Here is a 6986-nt window from a genome sequence, read left to right as displayed (position 1 = left end):
GGAGTTCTCGGGGGTGCCGGGCGCCGAAGCCAGAGCCTGCTCAGAATGGCGCGTTCTCCACGAATGGGGGGAGTGATTTCGGAGGGCTGGGGGACTCTTCAGTGCCCCAGTAATCCCCACCTTTACGACTTTGAAACCACTTGAAATAGAAGATCTAAATAAAAACTGCGCGGTTGCCATGGAACCACTGCTGCAGGACGAAATCCCTCGCCTCCCGGTCCAATCAGTTTGCCCCTTTCCGAGCCCCGCCTCTGTGCAAATTGCGGAGCCGCCGCTGTGCGCATTCTGCAGCCTGGTCCGCTGCCCAGTTCTGCACCGACCCAGGATCAGCCTGGGCCCACCCGTGGTCCGCGCCATGCCTCCCTGTCCAGCATCCCTGCCCAGCATCACCAGGCATCGAAGCAGTCTCTGTGTTCTAAAGAGAGAAAGGGAGGTCCTAGTGCCCTAGGTAGCTTACATTCTTATTTAACCCCACAACAATACTATGAGCAGGTCCTATTGTCCCCTTTATAAAGAGGGGAAGCTGAAAAAAAAAAATGGTTAGCGTGGCCGGTGTGGCTCAATGGTTGAGCGTCGGGTTGCTGGCTCGATCCCCAGTAGGGGGCGCGCAGGAGACAGTTGATCAATGATTCTCATCATTGATGTTTCTATCTCTCTCCCTCTCTTAAATCAATAAAAATATATTTAAAAAATAAAATAGGATATGACTTTCAATCATAGTTATTTAAACAAATTTCTATCGAATTGTGCAATATGCCTGGCACTGGTGGCATCTCAGAGTCTTCACTGGTCCTTGGGATTGAACAAGGCAATACGGGGGAAGAGAGATGCTCAGTGCCCCTGGAGGAATACCATACAGAGGAATTTGGCTTGGAGATGGTGGAGCCACTCTCCAATGGTGAGTCATTGACATGAGTAAATAACAACTTAGACTCATAGAAAAGTTATGGCACAGGGAATTGGGAAAGGACCCTGGTGCTAAGGAAAGGTGTGTGTGTCCTTAATTCCACTTAATGAATCAGAGAATTTTAGATATTTGATTCCAAACTCCTTATGTCATGGAAAACGTTACCAAGATACAGGGTCAGCAGGCTTTTCACGCCCGACAATTAAAAGATTGGGAAAGCCACAGCAGAAGGAGGGCTGCAGGTGTTCTCTGACAATAAGCGGTCTATCGTGAGTCTGGCTTCAGAGGCAGCAGTGCAAAAGGGGTGAAAGTGTGTATTTAGTTGCCATCTGAGGAGAGAGATACAGTAGGTTTTGTCTCCCCCTTTGCTAAATCTGAGAGATTAATTTTCACAGGCAGTACATACACTGAACAGCGGCCATTATACACGCCCCAATCAAGCATTCCTGCAGGTAAAAGAATGACCGAATTACCGCTTCTTTCCTGCCAACAGAGGGAGCCAAAGCATGGACTATAACTCCCATGAGCGTGGGGATCCCTGCCCTTCTGCAATTTTGAGTTCCCTTCATTTCCTCATCCAGAACCCTAAGTTAAACCCTACTTCACTTTGGTGTCTTAAAGTTCAAATCCATTATACACCATTGGGAACCTGTAATAACACTTTTCATGTTTGTGCAGCATAATTATTTTTAAGTGAAGATGTTTTTCTGTTTGCATGCTTGGAAGCAGCTGCAGCCTTCCCCAGATCTAGAAATCGACTATACTGTTATGTATTTCACTAGCATTGCTTTGTTCCAGAGGGAGAAGGTAGTTGGAGTACCAGTTTAATTCAATTCAGCGAGTATTTTTTATTTTATTTTATTTTATTTTTAAAAAATATATTTTATTGATTTTTTACAGAGAGGAAGGGAGAGGGATAGAGAGTTAGAAACATCATCGATCAGCTGCCTCCTGCACATCTCCCACTGGGGATGTGCCCGAAACCCAGGTACATGCCCTTGACCGAAATCGAACCTGGGACCCTTCAGTTCGCAGGCCGACGCTCTATCCACTGAGCCAAACCGGTTTCGGCTAATTCAGCAAGTATTTAAGGAGGATAGAGTTGGGCCTACTGTGGGACACAGAGGGGAAGTTTAAGATACAATTCAAGGAGACTTCAAATTCCTTGCGAGAAATATGACCTGTGAATACGGAGCAATGGGCAAATAATGCAAGATAGTATATGAAAAAGAGGCAAATGTGATTGGACAACCCTACCAGTAAAATATTTTTTAGTTTATACTCCTAAATAATAAGCACTTAGTACTATGCTAATTATAAAACATAACCCAAAAAGAAATTTTAAAAGTGTGAGAGTTTAAAAAACAAAGACTTGTAGGGGTCAGGAACACAGGTTGTGGAGTCAGACTCCTGGTGTTCACATGTTGGGCTCGGCCTCCTGTTTGCAAGACATGTTTTTTAACTTCTCAGGACCTTCTTGTCCTCATCCAAAAAATACTAAAATTGTGAGGATTACAGGAATTAGTCCTTGCAAAATTTTATCTCAGTCCTGGCACGTGATAAGTATGTAACAACTTGTTGCTGTTATTAGCAAGCAACTCTCAATAAAGAAATCTCACATCCTGGAGGAACAAACCAAAATTCAGATACAGCATCAGCTAACTTTGTTGCAATCCAAGGAACATTCTCCGCCTCCCTACCCCACTCCTATTTGACTATAGAGGCCATGTCTGCTACCAAACAGAACACCCAGCTTCTCAAGCTGAAAACATCTACCTTCAGTTTCATGATTTCCTCCCAGTTCTCTCCTCAAGAACCTTATGTGGATTCTTATTTTCATCCATCTCCAACCATCTAATTTCCCAAAACAGAGGTATGGTCCACTCCTAAAGGACTTACGAAGACTTGTCTTTTGCCAGACAAGATCTACTTGCAGTATTTAAATGATGGCCTTTTTCATCCTAAAAATAAATAAATAAATAAAAATAAATATCTTAGTGCTGAGTTTCAGCCAAGCCAATAACCAAACTATACTAGGTGGCAATATGGGAATAGGGGAAGGGAAAGGAAATTTTTCAGAATGAAGGAATTTGGACATTAAGATAGAACAGAGAGACAAATGGGTCCTTATGATAGTCTAGTTGGGGATGAGGGAGATAAGGTTGGTCAGGAAGGGTGGAGTCCAGTAGTGGCAAAGGGGTTAGGGGCAGGCTTGATTCAGGAAAAAGAAAGTGCCCCTAGCCAGTTTGGCTCAATGGATAGAGTGTTGGCTCACTGAAGGGTCCTGGGTTCGATTCCAGTCAAAAGCATGGACCTCAGTTGCAGTCTCCACCTGATTCCATCCCTGGCCCTGGCCGGCCCAGAGGCAACCAATTGATGTGCCTCTCTCACATCAATGTTTCTCTTTCTATCTCTTCCACTCCCTTCCACTCTCTCTAAAAATCAATGGAAAAATATCCTTGGGTGAGGACTAAACAAGAAGAAGAAGAAGAAGAAGAAGAAGAAGAAGAAGAAGAGGAGGAGGAGGAGGAGGAGGAGGAGGAGAAGGAGAAGGAGAAAGATCTAATGCAACAGGAAAGTGTATCTAATGCAACAGGCACTGGGGAGCTATGAGTTCCTTTTGACATGAGAATGGATGTGCTTTAAAGTGATTAATTTAGGGCATGGTGTGCAGGCTGAATTGAATGGCTGCAGAGGGTCAGGGAGAATATTACAAACCAATTTATTTGTACGTGGTGTTTTCCTGTGACTTCATCTCTTCAGCAAGTAGTGATTGAGGGTCTAGTTGAACTACAAAGAAACAAGATGTGCCTGGCTTACAGCCTAATAGAGATGATGACAGGCACACAACTGTGATGCAAGGTAAAAAGGTTTCCAAGTGAGATAGGTGCAGTGGTATGGGACTTTCGGGGAGAGGGAGAGGTCACATCTTGAGAGGGGTAGTTAGGGAGAAGGCTGCATTTGGAAAGGGCTATTGAACCTGCTGCACACAGCCTCAGGGGAGTGAAGAAGAAGACAGGACAGGCTAGAAAGAATAGAGGCTGAGCATTCCAATGCACAGTGTCTACAAGAGCCCATGGGAAGGACACGGAGGCCGACCGGGATGCTCTTTGCTTTACTGTTCTCTGATTCTTGCCCACTTTCCCCTGGAATGATCCACCCCAAGCATTTTATATCTTCCGGGTGTCAGGTAGACAATCTGAAGCAGTAGCAAACATGCTGGCGGAAAGTCCCCTTTTGTTCTGGAATATCTACCCCTGACTACAAATGATTTACTTTTGAATTCCTGACAGTGTGATGACATAACTGTGAAGTCATCTGTATAGTGGTGGGGTCACTATGGCTTTTTTCTCAGCTTGCTGGTAGCAGAGTTAAAATTCCCAGAAAGGAAAGGCCCAAATATCGAATTCTCCACCACAAGCAATGAGGAGGGATAAGGAGAAGGGCCAGCCGCTCCCTTCTGTTTCACTGGGAAATCCTACTTGGCAGCCAAGGCTTTGTCTTTTTATTTTTGTAAAAGAACATTTATTGGGTAAATTACAGAGATAGAAAAAGTAATTCCTAGAAGAAATGGGCTTAGGAAACAAGTTATAGAGGCAAAGGAAGTGCCCTTGGAGCTGGGGAGTGAGGAAGCTGATGGTAACGTGTCTGGGGCAGGGCAGGAGGAAGGGGAAGGTATGGGGGCATGCTCCCTGGAGGGAGAGCCGGGTTTGTCATTTTTAAGCCTGTGGTAAACAATAATGATAAATGGAAAGACTTCCAGGTATTGTCATAGCAGATTCTATGGTAGACCTTGAACATGACTCACACAAGTGTTGAAAGAGTGCACTGGTGAATGGGTTAATTATTAGGCTACAATATAACCAGGGCTGATATCCAGCTGGTAGTGCCTATAAGGGCCAAGGTCCATTCCCATTGGTCAAATCTCCACTCTACTGGGCTGGCACCCACACTGTACATTAGTCATTAGAGATAGCCCCTAGTTTGGGAGAACACTGCTCCACATTGCAAACTGGGTTACGAAGAAATGTTTAGAATTCAATTAATATGACATATTCTTAGGACTGGTTAGAACCTGCTTGCCTGGGACTCTGGAAGGAGCAGGACCTGATAGTCTCAGAGCTGCAATATGATGGATCTTGGAGAAAGTATCGGAATTTAAAGTAGATCAAACAGAATGGATGAATAGAGCTCTTGAGTAAATCTGGAGGTGAAACCTGAGAACAACAAAGGGGTACAAAGACCAGGAGCAAGAGATGGCTGGGCAGGGGCTCACTGAAGTTGAAGGCAATGAAGAAGGAACAAGAGGGAGGAAGATGTATCCAGTAAGTCCAGCCATAAGGGACAGAAAACCAAAGCAACAGAGGTTTCCGTGAACAAAATGCTATTCTGGAAGTGAGCCGTCCACAGCTGATACGGCAGCTTCAGGAGCATCTAGCTTCCAGACGCCTATCTTGCTGCTTCACCATCCTCAACATGTTGCTTCTACCTCATGGTCAAAGGTGGCAGCTCAGACTCCAGCCAGCTGTATGGAGGAAGGAGCAAGGTGAGCATGCCTTTACCTTTAAGGCAGGTTTCTCAGTCTTGGTACTTTGGCATGTGGGGCAGATAATTTAATTCATTGGGTATTTTTGTGGGGGGTTGGGGGGTGCTATCGTGTGCACTGTAGGATGTTTAGCAATATCCTTGGCCTCTGCCCACCAGGTGGCAGTGTTACTTCCTCCTTCCCAGGTATGACAAAAAAATTTCCCCAAATGTTGCCAGATGTCTGTGTTGGGGGTGGAGGGGTGGGATGGAGGGGTGTGTGTGTGTGCAAATCTCCCCAGATAGAGAACCAATACTTTTAGTTGATCTCCCCAATCTGCACCGGTCCCTCTGCTTCCATGCCTTGATCAGAACGTAGTCACAAAGGCAACTCTTAGTCACAAGGAGCTGGGAAATGTAGTCTTTGTTCCAGGCAGCTAAAAAGTCAGGATTTCTATTACTAGGAAGAAGGTGAGAAGAGATACTGGGAAATAATGCAAGAGCAGAGAATCGGACAGACCTTGGCTATTTCGTCCCTGATCCCAGCTCCTGGCTCCTTGTTAAGGATGGAACAGCCTTAAGCAGGAAAATATGTGATCACAACCGCAGACAATGGCATCCTGGATCCATGAGGTGGGAACGCCCCTCGCAGAGACTGAGCCCTTAGCGGAGAAGGGTGAGCATTGTGTCCTCGCTGATTGCCTTTCAGCATGTCCCTTAACTCGGGTTAGTGGTCTGTCACAAGGCACTGTATTTCCTAGTTGCCCTTGACTAGGGACTTCTGCTCTTCGTTTTATTCCCCATGAAATGGCCGCAGTGCAGTGTCTTCCCTCCCTCCCTCCCTTCTCTTCTTCTCTCCTCTCCCTTCCCCCTGTCTTCCCTTTAAATGTACTAATAAGAGGACGGAATATAGACTCAGGAGACCTGAAACCTGGCCTGGTCCTGCCACTAACTTAGGGTAAGTCACTCAACCTCTCTGGCTTCAGTGTCTTCATTTATAAAATCAGGGCTGGCCAGATGATTCCCAGGGTCCTCTGTAGCTCTAAGCTGCTTTGAGTCTCCAAGGTCTACAGGACTGCGGGACCAGCAGAGAGCGCCCCTCCATGATGACAGCCCCTGGCTAGGTCTCTGCCTCTAGACTCCCCTGTGGGGTAAAATCCCAGCCTGGCAGATGTCACTCAGATTCCCCACACTGGCTCCACATAGGCCTGCTCTGGATAATGGCACACTTGTCTTGCTAAGTCTGACCAGCGCAAGTCATGCCATGTATGTTCATTACAACCTGTCCTCGTGCCAGCCAGATGGGTGGGGAACTTCCTGGGCTCCCAGCTAACGTTGAAATGTCTCCGTGGTGGCACAGCTGGCCTTGGCAGGAGGTTTTGTTTCATTTTCCAGATTCCCAGGTCCTGTTTAAATTCTGTTTCTTTAAGCTAACACGTTTCCATTTCTTTATTTGTTCAATAAACACTTCTTGAGCACCTGTTGCTCTGCGGGGTCCCAGGACTACCAAAACAAACAAGCCCAGACCCTCCCTTTCTGGAGCTGGCACTGGTCT

The sequence above is a fragment of the Myotis brandtii genome, unplaced genomic scaffold, assembly GCF_000412655.1.
Source record: "Myotis brandtii unplaced genomic scaffold, ASM41265v1 scaffold58, whole genome shotgun sequence".
Classification (NCBI taxonomy): Eukaryota; Metazoa; Chordata; class Mammalia; order Chiroptera; family Vespertilionidae; genus Myotis; species Myotis brandtii.
This window is presented reverse-complemented; position numbering follows the sequence as displayed.